The sequence below is a fragment of the Agelaius phoeniceus genome, chromosome 3 (assembly GCF_051311805.1).
Source record: "Agelaius phoeniceus isolate bAgePho1 chromosome 3, bAgePho1.hap1, whole genome shotgun sequence".
In the NCBI taxonomy this organism is placed as follows: domain Eukaryota; kingdom Metazoa; phylum Chordata; class Aves; order Passeriformes; family Icteridae; genus Agelaius; species Agelaius phoeniceus.
This window is the reverse complement of record NC_135267.1, coordinates 88,964,164-88,977,667: the sequence shown is the minus strand read 5'-3', so window position 1 is coordinate 88,977,667 and position 13,504 is coordinate 88,964,164. Positions and strand designations below refer to the sequence as shown.

At 39.9% G+C, this 13,504-nt stretch overlaps 1 long non-coding RNA gene across 1 annotated transcript in view; it reads left to right on the top strand.

The window, feature by feature from the left end:
• Positions 1 to 13,188, top strand: part of LOC143693732 (uncharacterized) — a 55,568-nt gene extending 42,380 nt beyond the window's left edge. Inside the window, exons 4-6 of the long non-coding RNA XR_013181674.1 lie at positions 9,400 to 9,539; positions 10,388 to 10,528; positions 12,060 to 13,188. This is a non-coding gene — a long non-coding RNA (uncharacterized LOC143693732). The remainder of the gene's footprint in view (positions 1 to 9,399; positions 9,540 to 10,387; positions 10,529 to 12,059) is intronic.
• Positions 13,189 to 13,504: the final 316 nt, after the last annotated feature.

Sequence of the window (13,504 nt, the reverse complement as noted above, 5' to 3'; positions counted from 1 at the left end):
AGCATGCAGACTGCCACTCTAGGAGATGCTCTGTCAAGCAATGAAGAAATCCTGGTTTTTGGAGTCAAGGAGCTGTTTGCTTATGGGATGAGGAAAGCTTTCAGGGATGCAGTGGGAGGTGTGGGGGCTGCCTCCTGCTCCGTTTTAGCAAGAGAACATCTCTACAGCTCCCCATACCTGGATGTCTCCAGACAGTCTTACAGAGTGACAGAAACAGCTAGAGAATTTCTTAGGCAAATGAGGAGCAATTACCCATCCCAAACTCTCCAACTGAGGTTTCTGTCTTGGTGTCATTTCCTTGTAAATTGAAACATCGAACGAAGTCAATGAAACCAAAACCTAAAGGTTAATGATGCAAAAAACAGCAGGAAGGGCAGGTTATAGCATTACAAAAGGACATTGTGATTTTAGACCCTATTACCATGTGTCAAATGAGTATATTCCATAAGAGTTGTGAATGGAACTCATTTGCCAGTGTAAGGGAAGGAGGATCACTGTTGGTTTAGTGACAGGAGACCACCAGCTTCCAAAATTTTGTAAGTATCAGTGACTTTTGCATGCCTAACAGTAAAAATGTCTCATGCTGGGCACCTAAATCCAGAGGACACTTTTAAACTTTGTTTTAAATTTCTGGTTGAAGTGGAAGAAACATATCTAACTTGTAGTCCTTTCCTACAGGCATGTTGACTTGAAAGTTAATCATAGTTCTGGCCCCAGATGGTTACAGTGAGTCTGCTTCTCTGTCTGTGGGAGTCCTAAAGGATACTTGATAGCTGTCCAAGTAAATGCTTAAAAATTGAATCATAAAGGCAAAGTAACTAGATAGCATAATCCAGAATGATCCCAGAGGAAAGGGAGGTAGAATTAAGTGTTTCAAGCCCTCAGCAGTGTCCCATAGATTTCACCTGAAATAGAGATAATTGTATGGCATGGTAGATGTGCACAGAAGATGTACCTTCATATTTTCATCAGAGAAATCTTGTAGAAAGATACTTCCTGCTTTGCCATGAACAGGGATATTAATACTACATGCTATGTAAAGAAATGTAAGCAAAATATTTTGCAGCCATATATCATCATATCATATCATGTCATATCATATCATGTCATGTCATATCATATCATCATCACATCATATCATCATCATCATCATATGTTATACTGTATCTGAACTTGGTGTGTCTGTCTGTATGTCTGTTTGTTTTGCAAATTCATTTACAAACAGCTAGCATTGTTTCTATGCCAGAAGCCTTTAATAAGTCAAGGAGAATAGTGCAAGCTACTTACAGTTTCCTTATGTCCTCCCTGTAATCCCAGGCAAGATAAATATAGAAATCTCTAGGACTGAGATGTGAGATGCAATATTGATGAGCAAATGTGGAATTGGCCTCAGTCAAAATATCATTAGGTCAACTGGTGAATTAAGATGGAGATGGAGCTAAGTGAAATCCTGCTGAGGTGGGGAGGGAGGGATTGTGTGTTGTGTGTGTGCTGCTGGGTCCCTAGCAGGCTTGCAGAAAGGCCAAAACCAATGAGGTCTGAGACTGTGGAAAGTTTCAAGTTTTATGAAGCTTAATCCAAAGCTCAGTGAAGCTGAAGAAAATACCCCATGGTGCATGAATATTGCATGTGTTATGGGACTTTCTTTTTTTGAAGTGGAATTACCTCAAATGCAGGGACACAAGAATTCCACTAAACCTCAGTCTTACTCTGCATGAGGGTTAAAATGGATAAGGAGGGAGGAAGAATTTGCTTTTTCTCTCAAGATGAAGATGATAGAGTTAATTTCTGGAACAATTTCTTGAGTCACATCCAAGTTCTACACTAAGTTACAAGAGATGAAGAAGATAAGAAGTCCATATGCAATACCTGCCATGAGCAACCAGAGAGGGAAACAGGCATGACCCCTTGCCTCATCCTCACCACATCTGTTCAGGAGCAGCAAACCATCACAGACAGTCAGAAACTGCATGTCTGTCTTGGATGCAACACATTTTCTCTCTTCTGGAACAAGCTGTAAACATGAAATAGTACATGGTAAGTAAAACCTTTAGAACATCATCAGTAAAACCTTTAGCAAAGGTTGAGTTTTACAGCTACACATACTAATGCCCTGTGAACAGGAATCATGTGCTTTGCTTTGTCATTGTAATAACCAATGGTATTTGGAAGTTGTTCTATCAGCACAGAACCTCACTGCTGCAGCCTGGAAAACCCTCTCTTTCTGTTAAGAGTCCAAGAAGGACTGCTAGCCATGTCTGTGACCACTGGGCAAATGATACAGCTCAAGTCCATTGAGCAAACAGGCCAAGTAGGTACATGGAAATCAGCACGTTGTAATACACTACTCTGGGAATAACTAACATGGAATGTGACACCTCTGGGGACCTAATGGTAGTGCAAAATATGCATGCAGAACTTTGAGCAACCCAAAGGGATAAGCATCTGTACTTACAATATGCAATTAGTAATTTATAATTACTAATGCCACACTCAGCAATTATGTTTTAAAATTGGTATTTTTTGCTTAACATGTGGCTGAGGACTGATTTATGATTTGATTTCAACTCCTTAATGAATTGCAGTAATTCTGGCAGTTACTAATTGTGAAAATGGATGTGCAGGATTTTGTCTCTCAGTATCCAGTCTGGTTTTTACGGCTGCTATTTTATTCCTCTGTGATTGCTCTAGGATTGACTTTGCTTGCCAATAGTTACAAGTTAAAACCAAGTTTTAATATATTTCTTGGCTTAAGTATAAGATTGAGGGCAGGGGTTGTTTCATTTGTGATTTGTGTGAGGTTTTTTTCTCTCCATCTTCTGGGTTTTTTTCCTATTAATTTCTAATTCAGTTGCTCCAAGTCTTTGGTATATCAATCTGTTTCATATTAAAGGAATAATAGCAATTTTCCCTGAATAAGCAACATTTGGTGATGTGTGTTCTATTTAGGCAAGAAGGAAGAATCTGAACCAAGAAGAAACTTTTCTTCCCAGGGAAGGGAAGAAATGTCACCAGTGAAATATCATAGCACTGCTATGAGGATCTCAGCCTAATGGGGCTAGTGGACAGGAAAATGTTGGCCTTTGCTGACACTGAATCTCTCTTTTTCCTCCTGGAGGGATGTCTCTGCTGCAGAGGGCAGCAGACAGAGCCAGAATCAATATCAGGGATTGAGGAAACCACAGGAAAAGAGGAATTTCTACTCTGCCTACAGCAGAGTGAGAGGATCGGGATTAGCTGCCTAAGTCAAGGTCAGATGCTCTCTAAGAGAATATTAAAGGCATCATCTGTGGGGAAGAATCACAGAATGGGTAAGGTTGGAACAGACCACAGTGGTCACTTGGTCCAACCTCCCTGCACCAGACCTAATTGAGCAAAGAGCAGACACACAAAAGGAATACAAGAACATTGACAAGTAGAAGGTGTCTAATTGCTGGAGCAGTTACAAGCCAGTGGGAGAAATGGGAAGAAGAAATCTATCTGATTGGAAAGTGAAGGTGGAGGAGATTATCTCAAGTCTGTCTGGGTTTTGTGCCTCTCATAGATTCAGGGCTCAGCAGTTTGCTCACACTACTACCTGAAGGCTCTCCTATGGAATTATGAGGTCCTGATACTTTGTGCAGTTTCCCACCACCCTCCTGATATTCTAGTGCCAATGTCTGGCAGAAAGCATTATGCAGATCCTGCCTTCAAAGGATCTTGGGACTTTCCAAAGGGCTCTGACCTGGTCAAGGGCAGACAGAATTGATAGTCAGCCCAAGCTGAGGTGAAGGGAACCTGGACTTCAGATGCTGGAGATTTTCAACTTCAAAGCACCCTTGCGTGCAGTCCAGCAGGCAGAGCCTAGACAGAGCCTGGAAGCCCAAGCCCTTTGTGGGCTTTGCAGTGGTTAGTTATGGTGAGTGGATGTTCTGGGTCCTGTGGGTTTCCATGTACTTTCCAGTCTGATGATTCTGAACTCACAGAATTCAGCAAAGCACATAAATGGACTTTGCCGAATTGGGAGAAGGTTCAGACTAGATTTCTGCAATGCCCTTGTACCTCCATCCAGCCACCAGCCAAAAACTCCTTGTACTCCTTGTACCTCCATCCAGCCAAACTGTGTGAAATGGGTTCTTGATGTCAGTGTAGAGTGGCATGTGATTCCCTTATAATTTGGGGTGAGTTGAGACTTTAATCATGAAACCTCACGGACTGGAACTCTGAGGAGAAGGGAGAACATGCAATATTCTTTCAAAAGGTTGTAAAGTTTCCTTAATACATACTCCTCAGAGTCATATGGAAAATTCACTAAGCCACCTAAATGCTTTCCAGAACTTTTGCTGCATGGAAGCATCCTCATGACTGTAGTGCATGCTTTGACTTATAGTCAAAATTGGTATTTCCAAGAAGAAGAAGAAGAAGAAGAAGAAGAGGAGAAGAAGAAGAAGCTGGTTGATTACTGTCATCAATTCCTGGCTGCTAGAAATGACAAAACATTTTTTTCAAATATTTTTCTAATGACACGGTAGAAAATAAAAAAGCCCTACCATTCTTGAACCAAAATATGAGTTAGGCTAATTCTAAAAATGAGAGAATAGAAAATTCTACTTTCAGCTCTTGAAAAATTATTTTAAAAATATGAAGTCACTATGAAAAATGTAATAGAGTAAGTGAACATAATCTTAGTGGCTCAGAGATACAAAGTAAAGCTGTGGTAGAGTGACTAGTAGCAGCCCTTTGGGTAGCTATTGCTTATCTCACAGTATATTGATGTCTCTAGTAGGCCTGAACTTGTTAGACATGACACTCCAATCTCAGAGTAGATTACTGCAGTAGCTTTTTGCCTTAGGACATACAAATTCAATCAGTCTAACTTCACCATAGATAAATTTTTATGATACATATGAATTCCCTGTTGTGTACATCAAAATCCAACCATGACCAGACTGTCAATACATAGAATATGAGGATGTTTTGTAGTTCTTTCATACTGCTAGGCTTGTTTTTCCCAGCATTTGTATATATATTTTTATAAGGGGAGGAAATGATAAGAGCCTCATATTATGTTGAAAGACAAGAAAACATGAGAGTATTTGTATTGGTCTAATGTAGTGCAGAATAGCCTTTCAGAATTGAATAGAACCATGCTCTTTTGTCTTGAACTGAGGCAGACTCAAAAAGAATATTGGCATTGCAGAAATTATTTCCACATGCATGAGCTGCCTAGGAAACACAGGCTGAGGAAAAGTTTACAGAGATCATAAGAGAGAAAAGAGTGAATTTTAAATTTCTGGAGGAGAAAATACCAAGAAAACAGTATGTCCTCTCCTGCTGAAGGCTTAATCAACTTTGGCCTGAGCCTTCTGGCTTGATGAATTTTGGATCCTGCTACCTGAAGGAGTGGCCACATGCATTTGTTTCAGAAAGCCTTGCCTAGCTGTAGAGCACTGCTGACTCTCTGATTCTTTAAAAGGAGACAAGGGCTGGCTCTGTTTCAGCATTGAACTCATTCACTGGTCTAGGCAATGGAGTGGCTCCAAAGAGAGATGAAAGAAGACTGCAAATCATGAACAAGGATGGGGGCAAGGATGAATGTGGTCATCCTCAATGAATGTTTTGAAAGCAGAGGTTTTTTCTGAGAATGAAGAATGTCAGGAGACTTGGTAGCAGCGAGAGAAAATAGCACCTGTATGAAGTTGAATCCAAGTTCTTTTAAGAGGAAAACAGTGATAGGACAGGACAAGAGACACCAAACACAATGTGGGAAATTCTCGCTTGTTATTAGGATTTTTTTTCCACTGGAAGGCTGATGTAGCACTGGAATTGATGACAGGAGAGTCTGCAGAATCAGCCACCTTGGAGATAACCAGATATTGACTGAATGAAGCCCTGAACAAAAGTGACCTCAGCAGGCCTTACTCTGAGCAAGTAGTTTTCCCAAATAACCTGTGGAAGTCCCTTCCAGCCTGAATTATTCTGAGATTCTGGGTCAGATCCTACAGCTTGTGATAGAAGGATATCTGCTATCATGCTTGAGGATGGAGCAGTGTGAGTGTCTGACTCATTATTAGGTTGGAGTCACTCATGAATTCAGTGTATTTCATGACAGAATGTCAAATTCTGTGGGGAACCCAACAGCTACAAACTTTCTGACTCTCCAAGGCAAGAGATTATTTGCTGACTCATATCACTAATAAATGCTGGTATTTATTCTATCCAGCACTGTCAGATGATCCCTTTGAACTTATCATGATGCTTTGGACCAGGGCAAAGAGCCTAGCTCCTGTGAAAAGGCAAAGGTGTTCTTTGGCCCAAATTTTCCAGCCCTCCAGTTCCTCATCTAAAACTTGGTCTGCAGGGAAAAAACATCAAGCAAATGGCAGTGGGATGGATCAAAGCAAATGCTCTGGGCTACACCCTGTTCTTGAGGGATGCTCTGGGGACAAAGATATCTGCTGGTACTTCATCACAATGGTAATGCTCTAGGTTGCAGTGGGTGAGTTGATGGATTGCTGTTCACATTAATATTTTCTGCTGAAAAGCAAAAATCAAGGAGCAGCTCTGATATTTTATCTTATTTTTGTGGGAACACGGCCAGTAAGTTGCCCGTAATTCATACTATGGTATGACTAGGACTCTGGTAAGTCAGACAGCATTTCAAAACTGAGACTGACAACTTCTAAATTTAACCTTAGTTATGCATGTGTTTTGTTAACCATATTATGTACTTACAGCAGCTTTTTATAAGTGAAGAACAAGACAACTTCTCATTATCTAGCTAGATAAGTGCCACCAACAAAAGAGCAAAAGAAGTTTAATTTGGTCAAAAATCCCTGTTTCAGTTATATTCAAAACACAGAATTCAGAATTTAATGGAGATGTGTTTTCATTTGCATTTCTATAGCATAGAAAGGAGGCTAGAGGCACCAATAGCAGTACCTCGGATTGCTGCAGCAGCTGCCTCTGCGTTTGTACCCAAAAAACATTTACTTGTCTTTTCATGACTAAGTGCATGTGTGTGCCTTGCATGCAGTTTGATTACTCCTGTCATGCAAAGCCTGGCAGAGATGTGGTGTTTCCTGCCATATCTTCCCAGCTCACAAGTGAAAGGCTAAACATTAAGCAGAGCCTAACAAGATTTCAGTTCTGCAGCACATTTTAATTTTCAGCAGTTTGTATTCTCCCATATACCCAACAGTCTTTCCTAAGGGAAAAAAGCAACATAATTAACATGGGATAGATTTCATTCAGTGTACTCTGTTTCCTTCCATTATTGTATTTGCCAGAGGAACTATTTAGTGAGAAGCTTTCTCACGGTATTTTGTACAATTCAAGTGTTTTTAGTTTGTCAGGGGATTTTTTTTTTGTTTCATTGGGTTTTTTCTAATTTGTTTTCAAGAAAGCACTACTTTAGAGGTTACATTTTCTGAAGCCACTGAATTTCAGTCATTTTAGATATATAGTGAGAAGGGAGCAGACAGTAAGAACTAAAAAAGATTATTTTTCCCATTACTGGTAAGAACATCCTCATCTGAGTCCCATTAGAGAGGTAACTGCCCAAATTAATAAAATAAACCAATGTATAATTGCTACCAGTCTTAATGCTGGGGCTGAATGACCTAATTTAGTAACTCATTTATGATGTGTTTTAGTAGCGTGGCCTCTCTTGTGTTACCTGAGTAAATAGAACAGATGCAGATGCTTGCCAGAGGTTCAGAGTCTCATAAATTTGTTTTACAGGCTAACCTGAATATCCCTTATAGATTCACTGGTCCTCAATTGCTGGACTCAGTCTTCAAAGAGGGCAAAGCTAGAAATGCAATATTTATACTTATAGATCCAATTGTTGTAACTCAGGGCAGTTGAACAGCAAGAATAAACTAGAGAAACAGGAGTAGCACATAAATCACCTCTTTTATTAATAATTTTCCACTGGCTTTAATGAAGCTGTCTTCTGTATCATCTCAGACATGGTGAAAAGTTATTGCACTATCTTTGTAGAGGCCTTTTCAGTCTCTTACAGATCTAATTACCTAATTGAGGGACAACTAGTTTAGAGATGAACAGAATTTTTGCTCTATGGTTTGTTTCTTTCTGTGGTTCCCTCTGAGACTTCTGTATTTTTTCTTAATGATGGTATCCATCTTCCATGGAAGTTGACTGTGTGCTTTGGAGTCCATTTGCTGAGGATGGTGAGCAAGAGCTGCTGTGTGTCAATAAAAGCAGATCCAGTAGCTAATCCAGTTCTCCAAGAACAACCAATGAAAGTAAATTGATGTCACCCTTCAGCCCCTGTGCCATGAGGGTTCACAGGTGAAGGCAGGCAGTGCTTGTCTTGAGCAAGCCCCTGAGTGTGCTGATGGCTGGTCCAGCCTCACAGCAAAGCTACTGGGCACAGTCCACCAGCAGTTTAGGCAGTATGGCACCTGTGTAAAAGGCAGCTGGGATGCTGGGGTGGGCAGAGACACCCCAACATCCTTCTGGGCTTGAGAACAGTCACAAAACTTTCCAGGGGAGTGGGACCCGCCAAGGGTGACTGCTCTCACCACTGTTCAGCATCATCTCTTTGCCAGTGGAAGAAATTATGACATGTGTCTCAAGACTTGTCTTTTTAATGCCAGTAATGTAATTTCTTCCTCTTTCAAAATTGATTCATTTGAAGCCCTAACTTGAGGCTGGTTTTCCATGAACATATTCATTTCTTTAGAATGAAGTCAGGTTTTCCAACTGCCTTCTTGATTAGTCTAATGAATTTTCCTCAAATGCACTTTCCTGGAGAATGGGACAGTTCATCTTTGAAGAAAAATTATTCTTCTGTGACAGAAAAAGTTTTAAATGAAGATTTTGAAAATGCCTGATGATTATGGGGTTCTCAATATTTCAGGTACTCAGTTCAAAACATTGTAAAGTGACAGCAAATGCTGATTACCTGCCCTCTGTTCCCTGATGCTATTTATTTGAGGTGTCCTAAATTAGCAAACAAGACCATCATTCATTTTTGACCCAAAATATGTCTGAGACATTCAAGCTTCTAATTCTGCCCCAGTTCAGAAGGCTGTCTGAATGTTGCCAAGCATGAAGTTTAAACAAACAGATAAAGAAATACTTGGCTCTTTTTAATTGCTTCTTGTTGTCTGAACCTTCCAGATTTGTGTTTTCAATGTAATTCTTTTTGGAGAGAGACTTCTGTCTCCCCTTGCTTTCTAACTAACTAGCTAGGTTAAGGTGCTAAAAAAACTTGCACAACAGAAGGAACTTTAGTAAATAGGATAACTCTGCCTACAGCCTTGGCGTCAGCACAGAGCCTACACTCACCTTGACTCTATATCCCAGCTAGCACCAGCTAGTCACTGTACAAGTGAGCTGGCAGATACTCTTCTCTACTTGCCTAATGCAAATCTTCATCTTTCTGCACAGCATCTCCTGTGATCAAGACTCAGTCCCTGTGGTGCCCAGCTGCTCATTTTTGCCCAGACATTCTGCAGGTCTCCATCATGTGTCTCAACATTCCATGGGAAAAGGAGCGGGGGAGGTAACTTCCATGCTTCACATATGAGGTACATATTACATTACTTTTTACCTGTCCTGCTTAATATAAATCAACTATTTCCTTTTTGTAGATTTATTTACTCTTGCTAGAAAATGGTGATGTTAATGTTCACTTCCTCCCTAGGCTTGAATGCCCAAAGACACAGTGAGTTTTCACCAAATGTTCCTCAAAGAACAACTCGGTCTGAGAAATCCTCCCACAAATCCTGCACTTAGGCACGTGATCAGCCCTGCCAATCCACTGCAGACTGCAAACAGCCTCAGACAGGATTCCAAACAGTTAATGTCAAATAGCTCATTTTCTCTCATCTCCATACAAATTCCTGTCATGTTGCATTACATGTAAACAACTGAGAAGCTTAATGACATGCCTTTCAGTCAAAAATTCATATGGCTTTTCAGTCTGAGCAGATTAATTGCAGTTTGTAACAATATGAAGTAATTCAATTTGATTAGAGTTTCTATTGTTCTTTGAGATAAAATATTTTATGTGAATGTAAAGCCAAGTTTTCTGCTGGCACTACTTTATTGACTTCTGTGGAAATATAAAATGCTCATCTAAGATCCATAGTATATCATTGTTGGTGTGCTGTTACAGTAAATAAATTTTATAAGCTTCTGTAAATTCTATGTGCCAGATCAGATTCCAGGCCCCATGGAAATGTCATTGTCAATTAAGTGAGGCAGTAGGAATATTTGGCTTTGGAGGAGACAATTTTGAATGAATCTTTTAGGTTTTTATAATTTTGAAGGTTTTTTCTATTTCCATTTTTTTCAGCACCCCTGTCTTCTTTTTGATGTTTTGCTCTTAAAATCTGCTTGTAATTCTCTTTAGTTTCACTCTTATGTACTCTAGGGTCATTTCTCTGTTCTTGCTATGGACATTGCTTGCTCTGGTGTTCTGTAGCCATCCCACAGACCCAAGCCCAGAAGCCCGGCAACACAAGTTCTGCTTGCTGCCAATAGGGATAATGTGAGGAACTTCCATGAAACCTCTGTGAGTACATCCCTCACTGAACAGTATGTACCTCAACCCTTCAGGATGCTTTTTGTTTTTTTAATTTCCAGCTCCTCTCCTCTTTTTTAAAAGCAAAATATTACAGAAACAATATTTAAGTGGCTAATGAATGCATGGTTTGCTTTGTTTGTTTGTCTGTTTTGGTTTTGTTGGTTTGGTTGTTTTTTTGTTTTTTTTTTTTTCCTTTCTTTTAATAATACCAGTTTTCTTTAGTCTAGTTTTCTTTGTATAGTTTTCCAGTTTGCAGAATAACATGTTTGGGGGTGATCATTGCTCAGAGAGGTCAGAAGTTGTTTCTGGTGTTTTGAATCCCATGGAACTGCACTGGGAGGGGGATTGAAATTTTTTAACAAGTTAGTGTGCTTGCCAATGCAATTTCACTCTATCCATGCTGCTGGACTAGAAACAAAGGTTGCAAATATTCTGCAGAAACTGCCAATATCTGATTGTTTGGCCTCCTACTGAGTGACCAATATTCCAACAGAGTTTCACTTCTACAGGACTAGCAAATTCTATAGAGCAGGAGATGTTTTTAGTGTAATATTAACAATATTACATTTAGATGTTACAATACTCCCTGACACAGGGGACCAAAGCAAAAACATTATATGGAAAAGTACAAGCGTCTGCACTTGGAGCTGAAGCTGTGTGTATTGGAAAGAGGAAGCATGTAGTTCATATCACCAGTGGGATATGTTACATACAGATTACATTAAACCAGGCTGCAGAATTGAAGATGTTTAATTCAGCATGGTAAAATCCTAAAAATGTGTTAATAAATGAGGAAAAAAATTGCATTATCAGAATACTGAGTCATTACTTTGGTATGTGTAGAAATCCTTTCTACATAGATTCTTTATCCCTGACTATTTCTCAAAGACTTATTTTTTTATATATCCACTCAGTGCATAGAAGCTTTTAGTTTTGATGGAAGGGATTTTGAAATACACTATTTTCACACTGCATGTAATAGCATGATTAGGAGGACAATTACTGCAAATTCTTTAATTTCTTGGTGTGAAGATCTCCAGAGGCAGCAGGAATCACTATTGTTACCCATGTGTTTTGTCACTTGAGGGTTGGGATTTTAAAATTTTGTTTATCTAGCCTATCTGCTTGTAAGCCATCACTCCTTAAGAAGTACAGTTTTGATCTCAGATTTCAGTCTCAGATTTGGGTGACCTAATTACTTTGATGATTATTGAGGCTTCAAAGGCATGTAGCTCAAACTAATGAGAAGGTGGGTACAGGAGAACAGATTTACTATCTAGCCTTGGAAAAATCAGAATAATTTTTTTTCTATTTTCATCAGAATTTTTTTCTTTAAAATAGATAAGAATCTTTTTTATTTTTAATAAGAAACCTGAAAACTAATGCCTAAAATCAATAAGCTACATTTCCTATGAGAATGGCCAATCTGGAGCAGCTGGGTTTATATCCTCAAGGGAGAGGCTGGAGAAAGTCGAGGGAAAAACCAGGAGTACATGATTGTTTCTGTATTGATTCACAGATCTGTTTGCCATCAATGCTGTCATTGTGGTGGTGACATGGGCTGTTACAGCTAAGAGCAAAGAATGCAGAAAGTGAGGGGGTTTGACCCAACAGCTTGAAATACTCAAAGGTTCAGTGTTTTGAGTAAGGCGATAATCCAAAGCCTATAAAGTCAGAAGAAAAAAAGCCTTTGGCTCCAGTGGGCATTGCATCAGGCCTTCAGATGACTGGCAATCAGCAGACTTCATACTGTGTAATTCTCTATGAAAGAAGCACTAGTTCTCCAACATACAGTCAGCTGAGGAGGAATAAGACATGCTGTGTCTTCTGGCCAGCAGACATCCCTGTCACTGCAGGCCATGTGGATGTTCTTGCTCAACTGGTGGAGAGACATCTAGCTCTGCTTTGCAACTGCTGCTTCCTGCTAAGCCATCTCCAGAGAAAGAATTAGCAGAGATTCCATTGTCACATACCTTAAATCTGAACCCTGGGTTATATTTAAACGACCACAGGAAAGAGACTGAAGACTCTGTGACCCCTGTGAATTGGGGGATTGGTTTTTCTAAACTGGAGGGCAAATGTCAGAAGATCAGCTTACAAGTGTCTACCCGTGTGTTTTCACCGTGTGGTGGGTCATCTGGAGTTCATGCTCTGTACATTCCAAGGAGGTGGTTCCAGAGCAGTTCAAGCACTTCAGCAATTCCTAGCACTGGTGGTCTCAGTTTGGGAAGGATTTCCTAATATGTCTGAAAGCCAAAAGCTTCTTTGCTAATTTAATAAAGAGGAGTGAACCAGTGGGTAAGTCCATAGAAGATAGACTAAATCAGGCTAATTTGTTATATAATCCCTTTTAATTATGGAGAATTAAGGTGACAGCAAGACGACTACATGTTTAATTCTCCAAATAATTACTGGTGTGTATTGACATTAAAGGTGAGAGAGAGCAAGTTCATTTCTGCTTGTTGTTTTCAGCACGTGCCAAACTCTTACTTCACACCAGTGAGAAAAGGCTGGAAGTTGTATATTCCATATGCATGAAGTAACAGTTGGCACAAATTACCAAAAGGAGAAAATTAAAAACCACTAAAGCCCAGCAGCCCAAACTGTCACTTGCTGACAAGTTTTTTAGTCTCAAAAAATTAAAAAAAATATGAAGGCCTCAAACAAAATATTCCACCTGAATAAATCTGGGTGTCTGTTTAGGTCCTCCTCAATGCAAATAAGGTGTGAGAGGGCAGCAATAGCCTCACTTTTCCAGCCTCCTCCTCCTCCTCTACACCTTTCTGAAGTGCTGTCATGGGCAGACCCAGAGTGGGCAGGGGAGGGTGACCACACTTGCCTCAGGTTGGTCCTTTCTTCTGTTGGTATTCTTGGCCATGCAAAACCCATCCTTCACCATTGATAGGAATGGAGGTGCTTGGAGCTGCTCTGCCATGTAAATCAGAATAATGGAGTTTTATGTCT